This window comes from Chiloscyllium plagiosum, unplaced genomic scaffold, assembly GCF_037043375.1.
Source record: "Chiloscyllium plagiosum isolate Xiang-an unplaced genomic scaffold, Cpla_swu_hap1 HiC_scaffold_24, whole genome shotgun sequence".
NCBI classification, from domain to species: Eukaryota; Metazoa; Chordata; class Chondrichthyes; order Orectolobiformes; family Hemiscylliidae; genus Chiloscyllium; species Chiloscyllium plagiosum.
Genome location: NW_028270162.1, coordinates 59,493,079 through 59,509,816, shown reverse-complemented (window position 1 = coordinate 59,509,816; position 16,738 = coordinate 59,493,079). Strand labels below are relative to the sequence as shown.

The 16,738-nt window shown below is 45.6% G+C and overlaps 1 protein-coding gene across 2 annotated transcripts in view; it reads right to left on the bottom strand.

Annotated features, from left to right (window-relative positions):
- klhl22 (kelch-like family member 22) overlaps window positions 1-12,154 on the bottom strand; it is a 75,199-nt gene extending 63,045 nt beyond the window's left edge. The window contains exons 1-2 of one of the 2 annotated variants that reach the window (XM_043716150.2): window positions 12,013-12,154; window positions 8,179-8,649 (exon numbers count right to left, since the gene is read on the bottom strand). The gene's annotated coding sequence lies outside the window, so the exon portion shown is untranslated. The remainder of the gene's footprint in view (window positions 1-8,178; window positions 8,650-12,012) is intronic. The other variant, XM_043716152.2, reaches the window with a different exon arrangement.
- Window positions 12,155-16,738: the final 4,584 nt, after the last annotated feature.

Here is a 16,738-nt window from a genome sequence, read left to right as displayed (position 1 = left end):
GGGGAAATGAGGAAACTGTTGAAATCCACATTGATGCCCTGGGGTTGAAGTGTTCCGAGGCGGAAGATGAGGTGTTCTTCCTCCAGGCGTCTGGTGGTGAGGGAGCGGCGGTGGAGGAGGCCCAGCACCTCCATATCCTTGGCAGAGTGGGAGGGGGAGTTGAAATGTTGAGCCACTGGGCGATTTGGTTGATTGGTGCGGGTGTCCCGGAGATGTTCCCTAAAGCGCTCTGCTAGGAGGCGCCCAGTCTCCCCAATGTAGAGGAGACCGCATCGGAAGCAACGGATACAATAGATGATATTAGTGGATGTGCAGGTAAAACTTTGATGGATGTGGAAAGCTCCTTTGGGGCCTTGGATAGAGGTGAGGGAGGAGGTGTGGGCGCAGGTTTTACAGTTCCTGCGGTGGCAGGGGAAAGTGCCAGGATGGAAGGGTGGGTCGTAGGGGGGCGTGGACCTGACCAGGTAGTCACGGAGGGAACGGTCTTTGCGGAAGGCGGAGAGGGGTGGTGGTGGGGTCTGTTTGGAGGTGGCGGAAATGTCGGTGGATGATTTGGTTTATGCGAAGGTTGGTAGGGTGGAAGGTGAGCACCAGGGGCGTTCTGTCCTTGTTGCGGTTGGAGGGGTTGGGTCTGAGGGCGGAGGTGCGGGATGTGGATGAGATGCGTTGGAGGGCATCTTTAACCACGTGGGAAGGGAAATTGCGGTCTCTAAAGAAGGAGGCCATCTGGTGTGTTCTGTGGTGGAACCGCTCCTCCTGGGAGCAGATACGGCGGAGGCGGAGGAATTGGGAATACGGGATGGCATTTTTGCAAGAGGTAGGGTGGGAAGAGGTGTAATCCAGGTAGCTGTGGGAGTCGGTGGGTTTGTAGAAAATGTCAGTGTCAAGTCGGTCGTCACTGATGGAGATGGAGAGGTCCAGGAAGGGGAGGGAGGTGTCAGAGATGGTCCAGGTAAATTTAAGGTCAGGGTGGAATGTGTTGGTGAAGTTGATGAATTGCTCAACCTCCTCGCGGGAGCACGAGGTGGCGCCAATGCAGTCATCAATGTAGCGGAGGAAGAGGTGGGGAGTGGTGCCGGTGTAATTACAGAAGATCAACTGCTCTACATAGCCAACAAAGAGACAGGCATAGCTGGGGCCCATACGTGTGCCCATGGCTACCCCTTTGGTCTGGAGGAAGTGGGAGGATTCAAAGGAGAAATTGTTAAGGGTGAGGACCAGTTCGGCCAAACGAATGAGAGTGTCGGTGGAGGGGTACTGTTGGGAACGTCTGGAGAGGAAAAAACGGAGGGCTTGGAGGCCCTGGTCATGGCGGATGGAGGTGTAGAGGGATTGGATATCCATGGTGAAGATGAGGCGTTGGGGGCCGGGGAAACGGAAGTCTTGGAGGAGGTGGAGGGCGTGGGTGGTGTCTCGAACGTATGTGGGGAGTTCCTGGACTAGGGGGGATAGGACAGTGTCGAGGTAGGTAGAGATGAGTTCAGTGGGGCAGGAGCATGCTGAGACAATGGGTCGGCCAGGGTGGTCAGGCTTGTGGATCTTGGGAAGGAGGTAGAACCGGGCAGTGTGGGGTTCCCGGACTATTAGGTTGGAAGCTGTGGGTGGGAGATCTCCTGAGGTGATGAGGTTCTGTATGGTCTGGGAGATGATGGTTTGGTGATGGGGGGTGGGGTCATGGTCAAGGGGGCGGTAGGAAGAGGTGTCCTCGAGTTGGCGTTTGGCTTCAGCGATGTAGAGGTCAGTGCGCCAGACTACCACTGCGCCCCCTTTGTCCGCTGGCTTGATGGTGAGGTCAGGATTGGAGCAGAGGGATTGGAGGGCTGCGCGTTGTGAGGGTGAGAGGTTGGAGTGGGGTCGACAGGTTGAGGCGGTTAATGTCCCGGCGGCAGTTGGAAATGAAGAGGTCGAGAGAGAACACAGGGGGCTAACACCTTCAACATATTGTCTAGCTATCACTATTGTTAACAGCAAACCCGAGAATGCAACTTTAAAAAAAAGGTTTTGTGATTTACACATGAAAGAAGTGAAACTATCACTGTATTCTAACAGATAAAAGGCTTAACAGACAATCAATTTTTCAATTTATAATTTCAGTTACATCACACTGCAAATTTTTGCTATAAATTCTGTGTTACGATCGAGCCCTCCACAATCACTTGATGAAGGAGCATCGCTTCGAAAGCTAGTGTGCTTCCAATTAAACCTGTTGGACTATAACTTGGTGTTGTGTGATTTTTAACTTTGTACACCCCAGTCCAACACCGGCATTTCCAAATCATCTCTGAACACATGATTAGTCACAAGGAACTGGAGAATTGCAACGTGACACTATTGAAGAAAGGGGTAAAGGTTAACCCAGGAAACTACAGTCCTGTCAGCTTGACATCAATAATAGGAAAACTGATGGAAGCCATAATATAGAATAAGGTAACTATACCCTTAGAGAAAAATAAGTTAATACTAGACAGTCCACATGGCTTTGTCAAGGGCAGGTCAGGTCTGGTCTGACAAATTTAATTGAGTTACTTGATGAGGTAAGGAGCAGAGGAATCTCAGGGTAAATCTACATGATTCTCTGAAGGTAGACAGGCAAGTTGAAACAACCATTAAAGCTTATAGGATCCTTGAGTTTATATATAGAAACATAGATTATAAAAGCAAGGAAGTGATGCTACACTTGTACAAATCATTAGTCAGACGACATTTGAGGAAGGTGTTCTATTCTGGACACTTTATTTAAAGGAAGCCTTGGATAAAGGATATTTGCTAGATCAATACCAGGAATGAGAGATTTTAGATACTAAGAAAGATTAGAGAAATTGAGCGAATTCTTCTTAGAGCAGAGATTAAGAGGTGACCTCATTGGGGTGTTCAAAATTATGAACAATTTTGACAGGATAAAGAAGGACATTCTGTTTCTAATAGTTGGTGTGTCAGTAACTAGAGGTCACAATTTCAAGACTGTCAGCAAGAGAGATCAGATTGAGATGAAAATTTTCTTCACTCAGTTGTTTGGATTTGGAATGTGCTGAGTGGGAGACTGGTGGGAGGTGGATCCCATGGGTTTCAAAAGTGAGCTGGATATATATTTGAAAGTGATGAATTAAGAGGGCTATGGAGATGGGAATGGAAAATGGAACTAGCTGAGTAGCTCTTTCCGAAGCTGGTAAGACACGATGGGTCAAATGGCCTCCTTCTGTACTGAAATTCTACAATTCTATGAATAAAATTTAACCAGAAATATACATTACTTGTAACTGACCTCTCAAACTTTAAACTGATTATCCATGTGATTTTAAGATTAGGATAAATAGTGCTGAGGCTCCTTGCCTACCCCCAGGTCTCCAAAGCACCAAAACTCCCTTTCTACCACAGCGCTGCACCCAATTGTACACTGGCGTCATTTTAATTGAGAAGAAATTTGGCTTTGGGAGTCTTCGATCTGACAAAGCTCACTTCTGCCACACTATCTAAATGACCACTACTGGAGAACTAGAGTCAACCCCTGCTTTATTTTAACAAGTTAGCCCAATGCTATGTAATTGTGAGCAGATACAGATGAGGATGTTTGAGAATCTTCTGCCCTGAGAGGCTGTGGATAGATACTGGGATAATGGAAGCTTTAGTGACAGCAATGGATAGACTCATTTAAGAAAGAATATAAAGAAATGTTGAACGAAGGTGGATATATGGAGCTCAGGTGCAGATCGGCCATGAGTGAATTGAGTGGAATAGCAGCTCTGAATCTTTTGAGGATATGAATTACACTGTCTGAAAGTGGAGTGGCAGCATATTCAGCTTTAATAATCAAATGAGGACTAGATATATGTTTGGAAGAAACAGGATTGGAATACATGGAATAAGTTTTTCAAAACACCTGCAAAAGCATGAAAGGTATATGCTCCATCTACCCATTGTGCTGTATAATCGAGAGAAACAAATTTGTTGAAAAACTTAAGTCCCTTAAGAAAACTTAACTTATTTGACCATGAAATATTGAGAATGGAAGATCAATACCAAAGAGTAGCCATCACTCCCTTTGTATAGGACTCCTCTTACACGTTTTTAACACCAAAATAATCTTCAAGGTGCAGCCCTCAGATATTAGGCTGAGCATAGGAAAATATCTCTTTCAGACTAACTTTAGAAATGTTGTTGGTGGAAGTCTTTCAAAACCATTATCTCTACAAAAAGAATCATTGCATCTTAAAAAGCATCTCAACATTGTGAGCAGAGCACCTTGTTGAATTATAGCAGGAGAGTTCAGGTGGAGGTTAAATGCAAATTGGCTCCCCAGGAGAAGTAAACTAGATTTTAAGTCTGAACTATGTTGAGGCACGTTGAGACTGTAAGAGATCGCCACAGGGAAGAAAAGTCTAATACATGTGGGGAAGAGACGTCTACAGCTATCAATACAATAACAAAGTGTGCACTAAGTTGGACAAAGAAAGACTGGTACTAAGAACTTACAGTAATTTCCAAAATTTAGTATTCAACTATGATTGTTTCTCTTTGCAATTTTGGAGAAACATCACTACATTCACTAGAGTCATTGAGTCATAGAGATGTACAGCATGGAAACAGACCCTTCGGCCCAACCCGTCCATGCCGACCAGATATCCCAACCCAATCTAGTCCCACCTGCCAGCACCCGGCCCATATCCCTCCAAACCCTTCCTATTCATGTACCCAACCAGATGCCTCTTAAATGTTGCAATTGTACCAGCCTCCACCACTTCCTCTGGCAGCTCATTCCATACACATACCACCCTCTGCATGAAAAAGTTGCCCCTTAGGTCCCTTTTATATCTTTCCCCTCTCACCCTAAACCTATGCCCTCTAGTTCTGGACTCCCCGACCCCAGGGAAAAGACTTTGTCTATTTATCATTTCCATGCTCCTCATAATTTTATAAACTTCTATAAGATCACCCCTCAGCCTCTGACGTTCCAGGGAAAACAGCCCCAGCTTGTTCAGCCTCTCCCTGTAGCTCAGATCTTCCAACACTGACAACATCCTTGTAAATCTTTTCTGAACCCTTTCAAGTTTCACAACATCTTTCCGATAAGAAGGAGACCAGAATTGCACGCAATATTCCAACAGTGGCCTAACCAATATCCTGTACAGCCGCAACATGACCTCCCAACTCCTGTATTCAATACTCTGACCAATAAAGGAAAGCATACCAAAAGCCGCCTTCACTATCCTATCTACCTGCGACTCCACTTTCAAGGATTTATGAACCTGCACTCCAAGGTCTCTTTGTTCAGCAACACTCCCTAGGACTTTACCATTAAGTGTATATGTTCTGCTAAGATTTGCTTTCTCAAAATGCAGCACCTCGCATTTATCTGAATTAAACTCCATCTGCCGTTTCTCAGCCCATTGGCCCATCTGGTCCAGATCCTGTTGTAATCTGAGGTAACACTCTTCGCTGTCCACTACACCTCCAATTGTGGTGTCATCTGCAAACTTACTAACTGTACCTCTTATGCTCGCATCCAAATCATTTATGTAAATGACAAAAAGTAGAGGACCCAGCACCGATCCTTGTGCACTCCACTGGTCACAGGCCTCCAGTCTGAAAAACAACTATCCACCACCACCCTCTGTCTTCTACCTTTGAGCCAGTTCTGTATCCAAATGGCTAGTTCTCTCTGTATTCCATGAGATCTAACCTTGCTAATCAGTCTCTCACGGGGAACCTTGTCGAACGCCTTACTGAAGTCCATATAGATCACATCTACTGCTCTGCCCTCATCAATCTTTTTTGTTACTTCTTCAAAAAACTCAATCAAGTTTGTGAGACACAATTTCCCACGCATAAAGCCATGTTGACAATCCCAAATCAGTCCTTGCCTTTCCAAATACATGTACATCCTGTCCCTCAGGATTCCCTCCAACAACTTGCCCACCACCGACGTCAGGCTCACTGGTCTGTAGTTCCCTGGCTTGTCTTTACCGCCCTTCTTAAACAGTGCCACCGTGTTTGCCGACCTCCAGTCTTCCGGCACCTCACCTGTGACTATCGATGATACAAATATCTCAGCAAGAGGCACAGCAATCACTTCTCTAGCTTCCCACAGAGTTCTCGGGTACACCTGATCAGGTCCTGAGGATTTATCCACTTTTAACCATTTCAAGACATCCAGCACTTCCACCTCTGTAATCTGGACATTTTGCAAGATGTCACCATCTATTTCCCCACAGTCTATATCTTCCATATCCTTTTCCACAGTTAATACTGATGCAAAATATTCATTTAGTATCTTCCCCATTTTCTGTGGCTCCATACAAAGGCCGCCTTGCTCATCTTTGAGGGGAGAAAGTGAGGTCTGCAGATGCTGGAGATCAGAGCTGAAAATGTGTTGGTGGAAAAGCCCAGCAGGTCAGGCAGCATCCAGGGAACAGGAGAATCGACGTTTCGGGCATAAGCCCTGAGGAAAATTTGTCCAGCAGGCTAAGATAAAAGGTAGGGAGGAGGGACTTGGGGGAGGGGCATTGGAAATGTGATAGGTGGAAAGAGGTCAAGGTGAGGGTGATAGGTCAGACTGGGGTGGGGGCGGAGAGGTCAGGAAGAAGATTGCAGGTTAGGAAGGCGGTGCTGAATTCGATGGATTTGACTGAGACAAGGTGGGGGGAGGGGAAATGAGGAAACTGGTGAAATCCGAGTTCATCCCTGGTGGTTGGAGGGTTCTTTGGCGGAAGATGAGGCGCTCTTCCTCCAACCGTCGTTTTGTTGTGGTCTGGCGATGGAGAAGTCCAAAGACCTGCATATCCTTGGTGGAGTGGGAGGGGGAGTTGAAGTGTTGAGCCACAACAAAACGACGGTTGGAGGAAGAGCGCCTCATCTTCCGCCTAGGAACCCTCCAACCACAAGGGATGAACTCGGATTTCACCAGTTTCCTCATTTCCCCTCCCCCCACCTTGTCTCAGTCAAATCCATCGAATTCAGCACCGCCTTCCTAACCTGCAATCTTCTTCCTGACCTCTCCGGCCCCACCCCAGTCTGACCTATCACCCTCACCTTGACCTCTTTCCACCTATCACATTTCCGACACCCCTCCCCCAAGTCCCTCCTCCCTACCTTTTGATCTTTTAGGGGCCCTATTCTCTCCCTAGTTACCCTTTTGTCCTTAATATATTTGTAAAAACCCTTTGGATTCTCCTTAATTTTATTTGCCAAAGCTATCTCATGTCCCCATTTTGCCCTCCTGATTTCCCTCTTAAGTATACTCCTACTTTCTTTATACTCTTCTAAGGATTCACTTGGTCTATCCTGTTTATACCTGACATATGCTTCCTTCTTTTTCTTAACCAAACCCTTAATTTCTTTAGTCATCCAGCATTCCCTATACCTACCAGCCTTCCCTTTCACCCTGACAGGAATATACTTCCTCTGGACTCTTGTTATCTCATATCTGAAGGCTTCCCATTTTCCAGCCGTCCCTTTACCTGCGAACATCTGCCTCCAATCAGCTTTCGAAAGTTCTTGCCTAATACTACACAGAGAAATTCTTCCACTATTTCACCCAAACCAAGCACCAGCCTAAACAGTCTACAAGCATAACTTTCCAGTAGCAATTTTCAAGCTTATAAATGTGATAGTGAAAATTATAATTTTGAGTTCCAGGTGTCAAGAGTGTGACTGCATTGAGTCAGTCAATGTGCACTCTTCTGCTCAAAGATCTTGTAATAGCAACATCCTGCATTTATGTAGCCCCTTTAACATAGAAATATATCCAAAGCACTTTGCAGAGACATAATCAAAGGAAAAAAGCCAAAAGCTACTAAGTGGGGTGACTAATAGGCTGGCTAAGAAGTGGATTTTAAGCAGAAGGAAGGAGTTGAGAGCCAGAAGTTTTTATGGAGGAAACTCTGGAGTGTGAATTCAGGTATTTCAGGGCACAAGCTTCAACAATATATTAATAAAACAGGTTCCTCATTATATTTGTATTTAATGAAATAATTTGCATTAATTGAGCACCTTTCTCAGTAACTGTACTGTGTTGGTTTACGTATTCATACAATGCCCTTGAAATGGTACTGAACTAACAACTTTTTGACTCAGAGACAAGTGTACTGCCACTGAGTCACTCTTCTGAAATTTAAGATCAAAAGGCTTGAGAGTTCCTCAATGCCTTCAGACTGACATTAAACAGATTGGAACTGAACCTACCCAACTACAACATCTGACAAAGTGTATCCACTCGACCCATGTATTCCCTTCTCTTTCTCAGATGCGGATAGATCTTCCAAGTACTCCCAGCACCTTGTATTTACTTTGACAGTCACTGTTCTTGTATCATGTCTCTGCAAGCACAATTTTCAGTGGCACTCAATGAGAAAGAGACATTAAATATTTCAGCAAGTATAAATGCCCACTACGGTGTCCATCGAGTAGTAGTTTTAAATGTTTTGTCTTTGTTGAAAAATCATCAAATTCAGAAGAACATCCTTGAGATAACGTATTCCAGAACTGGTCTTTTCTCACTTATACATATTAGTTAAGATACACAACCATGATTGATGCATGAGTATGGGTCAGAGAACCTCCCAAAGGCTGAAGCTTCTACCATCCAGGATCCATACACCTGGGTCTTTGATGGTGGAGAGTTGAGATACCATTGTTCACTAGTCACGATCAAAGCTACGGAAAAAAAAAACACCAGCCATATAAGAAAATGCAGTTGGATATATAGCACAATTCAGCCCACTTAATCTGTGTCAGTGTTTATACTGCACACCAACCCTGGTCTCCCAATTCCGGCTGCCTTTTCCCTCAATACCTTTGACTCATGCAAAATGTTGATCTTGCTTTTTGTGCACTTTCTTTGCAGCCATAAGTTTTTCTTACTCTGTTCAATCACCCTATGAATCTTTGTATGTTATTATCTGCCTGTATTGCACGCAAAACAAAACTCTTCACTGGACTGAGGTACACATGGCAACAATAATTCAAATCTCCCCTTAAATGCATCAATGCTCATTGTTCCAAGTGCTTGAAGCAATCATGAGTCCATGTTTTCATCACTCTCTGTTTATAGAATTCTCTCTAAGCACATTGACCTAAAATGTTGATTCAATTTCTCTCTTCACAGATACTGTCAGAATTAATGAGTAACCCAATCAAATTAGAACTGAGTCAATGATGATCTAACAATTTCAGGTCATTTTTAGCATATTGATCTAACAATAGACAAATGGGACTTGGGGCTGGAATTTCAAGGCACAGGAGCCTTTAAAAATGGTAGTGGGACCTGATTACTGGATTCCTGCTTCCAACCAGTGCAGGATATGAGTACAGGTGGCACGGTGGCTCAGTGGTTTGCACTGCAGCCTCACAGCGCCAGGGATCCAGGTTTGATTCCAGCCTCGGACGACTGTCTGTGTGGAGTTTGCACATTCTCCCCGTGTCTGCGTGGGTTTCCTCTGGGTACTCTGGTTTCCTCCCACAGTCCAAAGATGTGCAGCTTGGGTGAACGGGCCCTGCTAAATTGCCCATAGTGTTCAGGGAAGTGTAGGTTAGATGCATTAGTCAGGAGAAATGTAGAGTAATAGGATAGAGGAAGGGGTTCTTGGCGGGGGGGGGGGGGGGGGGGGGGGTGGTGTTACTCTTCAGAGGACCGGTGTGGACGTGTTGGGTCAAAAGGCTGCTTCCACACTGTCGGGGTTCTATGATTGAGGTAAACATCTTTCATATTGCACTCCCACCTCCCACCATCCATTGTAGTGATGGGCATTTCAAACACTGCACCAATCCTGTGCAGAAGACTTGGTTTATGGCACCACGGAGAAGTCTTGGATCATGGGGAAACCTTGGTTTCCCCATTCATGCCCTCCAAAAACAATACAGCCATTCAACATTTCTTTTGAATCACAATGTCTCTTCTACTTAATTATTCATAGTATCAACGTCAAAATGCTACTGTCCACTTTTATTTTTGTGTCACCAAACGCATACTTATTCAAAAAGATCTTCAAAGAAAGATCAGTTTACTACATGTTCTAAATAGATGATTTAAACAAACCCACAGCTCAACTCTATAGTTATGTAAACATTGCTGGATGAACTAATTAGATGAGTCAATCTTGAACCTTAGTGAATCATTCATAATGCGGCCATCTGCAGAAACATTCTGTAGTAACTACTTCAGGGATATAGTTGCTAGATTGCCACATTATGAATGCTTGGCATGAATGACTGAGCCATTAAGTTCAACAGGCAATGTTTAGATAACTGCAGAGAACAGTGATAGCTTTGTCTAAGTGGATTAATTTACCTTGTAAAAAGTTATTATTTCTTGGTGTGCTTTATTCAATGCTTGTGTGTATTTGTGTTTACTGACACAATGAACAAGTGTGAAGTAGCTTGATACCACTGTTACTATAAATGTCTGTGATGGGACTGACTTTTTTTATTGAAGTTATAAGGCTTTATTTCAGTAGTAGGTTTTCAAAGCTTAGAGTGATGGTTTCCTAGGCATTTTTTTTTAATGTCAGACTTGCCAATGACTCATTGATTCAGTACTTGTGGATACTGAAAGAGTGAGTATGCATAATACATGAGGTGGGGCATGGAGTTATGTAAAAGGAGCCTGGGAGGCTTGGGGAGATGGAGTTAGCATCTGAGATATGAGGGCTGAATTGGGACTCCATCCTGCTCCAATTTCTCAATTCAACAGGATGGTCTTCCTCATTGGAGACACATTTGTGGAGTCAGGAACCTGCCTACCTTTCACTACCAATCTCCTTCACAAAAACTTGACCATGGGTAGCTGATCAATGCACAAGTTGGATGGAAGGGACAGATTAAGTGAGCAGATACCTGGAACATTGAGGTGACACTGAAAATAGTTGAAAGATTGAGATGCTGACAGAATCACAGAGCTATGGAACAAGTCACCTGACCATAGCTTATAGAAATCTGATTCACTGTGTAACTTCAAAGTTGGAGAAACTGGATCAGTTCCCGTTTGTGGAGGGAATTACATCACAGAAGAGAGAGGGAGATACGAACAAATATAAGTCACAGTCAATGTGTTTCTTGGATTAGTTTCAAGCACTAGACGAATACTGGAAAGAAATATATCACTTTTTTTAAACTAAGGTTTGCGTAATGGTTTTTCAGCTTTCCAACAACTGTTCCATGTCTTGACTAATGTATGACAGTATCACAACATTATACAATGTTTACTGTACATGGTCCAGTTGTCATCCAGATGTTTTGTTTATGCATATTGATGAGTCTATCTGACAACTCAACAGATGGTGGAGGATTCTCATCAGCACACATATGGAAGTTGAACCTAGTGCCAGTTACAGGCAACATGGGAAGGGTTCAGAAAGATTATGTGAATAAGTAGACTACATCCTGATGAAGGGCTTTTGCCCGAAATGTCGATTTTCCTGCTCCTCGGATGCTGCCTGACCTGCTGTGCTTTTTCAGCACCACTCTAATCCAGGCTCTACATATGAATCAGAGCAGCAATGAGAATTGCAAAACTTAAGGAACATGAGGAACAATGGGAATTGAAGGGATTTTGGAATGGGGGTGGTTGGGAATGAGAAGAGTAATTATAAGAGATGGATTGAAGGAACCAGGAAGGGGTAAAGGAATTAGTGGAGATTAGAGAGGAGGAAGAGGGCGAGGTAAAATTTAAATATTTGAGTAGGTCTCAGGGAAGACAATGCAACATCTGAAATCAGTGACAAGGCCTCGCGTGGTAGTGTCCTTCCCTGTGGACCAGGAGGACTGAGTTCAAGTCCCAACTGACCCCAGGAGGAGTGGGTGCCAGCATCCCTGAACAGGTTGTCTGGGAAAATAAGATAAAATTAGTGACAAACTGGCGACATCTTTGTTCGTGTCTACTGGAACAAGAATAGGAACTGCAGGAAGGGGGGGGGGGAGACACAAATAAACAACAAGAAGAACTCGGGGCGGGGAGGAGAGACAGCTGGTAGGGAGAGGGGCTGGGAATCTGTTGGTGAGAGGTTAATGAGTAACGCCTACCTTGCTGAGGGAGGTCGGTGCTGGCTGCGGTTGGATGCTCTCAGGTTGGCCCCGGGCCTCCCTGGCTCCCGCCAGCCCGGCCGGCCGCCATTTTGTCCCTCCCCGTGCTCTCCCTCCTCCTCCTCCACCTCCACCTCCCGCTCGCTCGCTCACAAAATGGCGGCCGGCGGTGACGCAGGCGGCGGGGCTGAGCGCGCCTGGAGTCTGCCCGCGTTGGGAAACAGCACACAGCAGTGAGGGACGGGCCGAACGGCCTGCTGTCAACATCGCTCTCTGTCCCTGTCCGACTCCTCCTCCCCCCCCCCCCAGATGTTTTATCCCCGCGTTTCCAGTTGGAGGAGTTACCAAGGGGGTTGTCAGGCACCTTGACCTTTTCTGTTCCACTGGTCAGCGGCTGGTTGTGGGGAATAACTAAAACGTGCTTCGGCCACCCCTGCCCAGGCGGGCTGCCAAGGAAGGCTTGCATTTCCGTGGCGCCCGTCGCCTCTTTCTGTAGCCGGAGGCCGGCCATGTTGGGAGGCAGCAGCCCCCCGCCGTGTTGTGTGTTGGATGGTGGAACAGAGCCGGACAGACCGGCGAGAGCAGGCATAACTGCACAGTGTTTCATGCCTCGGCCTCCTCTCCCTGCTGTGGAAGTTGAACCCAGAACGCTAACCAACAGGCCAAGGACAGGTGTGTCACAGAGGTGGACAGCAGGGAAACAGACCCTTCGGCCCAACCCGACCCATGGCCGACCAGACATCCCCAACCCAATCTGGTCCCACCTGCCAGCGCCCGGCCCATATCCCCCCCCCAAACCCTTCCTATTCATATACCCATCCAGATGCTGTAATCGTACCACTTCCTCTGGCAGCACATTCCATACACGTACCACCCTCTGTGAAAAAGTTGCCCCTTGGGTCCCTTTCATACCTTTCCCCTCTCACCCTAAACCTATGCCCTCGAGTTCTCAACTCCACCCCCCCCCCCAATCCACATAAAAAAACTTGTCTAATTTCCCTATGCACGGCCCTCAGATTTTATAAACCTCTATTTGGGCGGCACGGTGGCACTGCTGCCTCACAGCGCCAGAGACCCGGGTTCAATTCCCGCCTCAGGCGACTGACTGTGTGGATTTTGCACGTTCTCCCCGTGTCTGCGTGGGTTTCCTCCGGGTGCTCCGGTTTCCTCCCACAGTCACAAAGATGTGCGGGTCAGGTGAATTGGCTATGCTAAATTGCCCGTAGTGTTAGGTAAAAGGGGTAAACGTAGGGGAATGGGTGGGTTGCAGGTCGGTGTGGACTTGTTGGGCCGAAGGGCCTGTTTCCACACTGTAAGTAATCTAAACTAAGATCATCCTTCAGCCTCCTGCTGAGACATGGTTAGCATAAGCTCAGCCCAGCCTCCCCGACAATATAACTATGCACCCAGATTTGCAATATATTGCATACCCTCCCAACTTAAAAATATTCTTTCAAGTTTTAAAGACTATACATGCATAAATTCCCAGAATGCACTATAACTTTGAGCAGGGCAGGGAAGACTGAGAGGGGACATAGAGTCTAAGAGTCATAGAGAAGTACAGCACAGAAGCAGATCCTTCGGTCCAACTCATCCATGCCGACCAGATATCCTAAACTAATCTACTCCTATTTGCCTGCATTGGCCTGTATCCATCTAAACCCTATGATGCTTTTTAAATGCTGCAAATATATTACCCTTTACCACTTCCTCTGGCCGCTCATTCCATACACATACCACCCTCTGCGTGAAAAAGTTGCCCCTTGGGTCCCTTTCATATCTTTCCCCTCTCACCCTAAACCTATGCCCTCTAGTTCTGGGCTCAACCACCCCATGGAAAAGACTTTGGTTATTCTATCCATGTCCCTCATGATTTTATAAACCTCTACAAGGTCACCCCTCAGTCTCTGAGGCTCCAGGGAAAACAGTCCCAGTCTAACCAGCCTCTCCCTATAGCTCAAATCCACCAACATCCTTGTAAATCTTTTCTGAACCCTTTCAAGTTTCACAACATCCTTCTGATAGGAAGGAGACCAGAATTGCCAGCAATATTCCAACAGTGACCTAACCAATGTCCTGTACAGTTGCAACATGACCTCCCAACTCCTGTACTCAATACTCTGACGAATAAAGGAAAACATACCAAATGCTTTCTTAACTGTCATATCTACCTGTGACTGTACTTTCAAGGAGCTATGAACCTGCACTCCAAGGTCTCTGTTCAACAACACTGTCTAGGACCTTACCATTAAGTATGTAAGTCCTGCTCTGATTTGTTTTTCCAAAGTGCAACACCTTCCATTTATTTGAATTAATCCATCTGCCACTCCTCAGCCCATTGGCCCATCTGATTTGAATAGATTAGATTCCCTACAGTATGGAATCAGGCCCTTCGGCCCAACATGTCCACACCGACCGTCCGAAGAGCAACCCATTCAGACCTATTTCCCTCTGACTAATGCACCTAGCACTATGGGTAATTTAGCATGGCCAATTCACCTGACCTGTACATCTTTGGACTGTGGGAGGAAACCGGAGCACCCGGAGGAAATCCACGTAGACACGGGGGGAATGTGCAAACTCCACGCAGACAGTTGCCGGAGGTGGGATCTGATCAAAATCACGTTGTACTCTGAGGTAATCTTTTTCGCTGTCCACTGCACTTCCTATTTTGGAGTCATCTGCAAATTTACTAACTGTGCCTCCTAAGTACTAATTCAAATTATTTATATAAATGATAAAAAGTAGTAGACCCAGCACCAATCCTTGTGGCACTCCACGGTCACAGGCCTCCAGTCTGAAAAGCATCCCTCCGCCACCACCCTCTGTCTTCTACCTTCAAGCCAGTTCGGTATCCAAATTGCTATGATTGAAACGTATGAAATTATAAGGGGCATTGACAGGCTGTACAGGAAGCAATGACTCCTCTTGATGGTGGCATCATTAACCAGGGACATAGATTGACAGTAAGGGTTAAAGGATTAGAGGAGATGTGAGGAAAAACCTTTTCTCTCAGTGGTGGGAATCTAGAAATCGCTATCTGTGAAGGTGGTAGGGACTGAAACCTCTTGTGACATCTAAGAAGTATCTAGATGTCCATTTACAATGCCAAGGCATGCAAGTCTATGAGCCAAGTGCTGGCAACTAGAATTAGAATACTTAGACCGTAAGATATAGGAGCAGAAATTAGGCCATTCAGCCCATTGAGTCTACTCCACCATTCAAACATAGCTGACAAGTTTATTAATCCCATTGACCTGCTTTCTCCCTTGATAACCCTTGATACTCAAGAACATATCTCTCTCAGTCTTAAATATACTCAATGACCTGGCCTCCTCAGCCTTCTGTGGCAATGAATTCCATAGATTCACCACTCTCTGCTGAAGAAGTTTCTCCTCATCTCCATTCGAAAAGATCTTCCCTTTACTCTAAGGCTGTGCCCTCAGGTCCTAGTCTCTCCTACCAATGGAAATATCTTCCCAACATCCACTCTGTCCAGGTCATTCAGTATTCTGTATGTTTCAATTAGATCTCCTCTCATCCTTCTAAACTCCATCAAGTATAAACCCAGAATCCTCAAACGTTTCTCACATGTTAAGCTTTTCATTCCTGGGACCATTCTCGCGAACCTCCTCTAAACACACTGCAGGGTCAGTACATCCTTCCTGTAACTCTGCACAATACTCCAAATGTGGTCTGACTAGAATCTGAAAGAGCCTCAGAAGTACATTCCTGCTTTTACATTCAAGTCTTCTCAAAATAAATGCCACCATTGCATTTGCTTTCCTAACTAGTGACTCAACCTGCGAGTTTACCTTGAGAGAATCTTGGACTAGAACTCCCAAGTTTCTTTGCACTTCAGACTTCTGAATTTTCTCCCCATTTTGAAAATAGTCCATGTCTCTATTCTTCCTACCAAAGTGCATGACCTCACATTTTCCCACGATGTAATCCATCTGCCACTTCTTTGCCCACTCTCCTTACCTGTCCAAATCCATGCGGAACACCACTTGTCACCAGCTGCCATCCTGAGAAGGACCCTTTTATCCCCACTCAGTGCTTTCTGTCAGACAGCCCGGCTTCCATCCATGCTAGCACCTTGCCTCTGACACCATGGGCCCTTATCTTACTCAGTAGCCTCCTGTGCGGCACCTTGTCAAAGGCTTTCTTGAAGTCCAGGTAGATAAAATCCATTGACTCTCCTTTGTCTAACCTGCTCGTTACTTCCTCAAAGAATTGTAACAGATTTGTCAGGCATGACCTCCCCTTGATGAAACCATGCTGACTTTGTCCTATTTTATCATACACTTCCGAGTATTCAGAAACCTCATCCTTCACAATGGATTCCACGATCTTCCCCAGGACTGAGGTTAGGCTAATTGGTCTGTAATTTTACATCTTTTGCCTTACTCCTTTTTTAAACAGGGGTGTCACATTAGCAATTTTCCAGTCCTCTGGGATGCTTCCTAATTCTAGTGATTCCTGACAGATCACCGCTAATGCCTCCAACGTCTGTTCAGTTATCTCCCTTAGAACTCTGGGGTGAAGTCCATCTGGTCCAGATGATTTATCCGCCTTCAGACCATTCAGTTTTTCTAGCACTTTCTGCTTGGTGATGGCCACCATACTCAGCTCTGCCCCCTCAATCTCTTGAATTTTTGGCATATTACTCGTGTCTTCCACCGTGAAGACTGACATGAAGTAATTATTCAGTGTCTCAGCCATT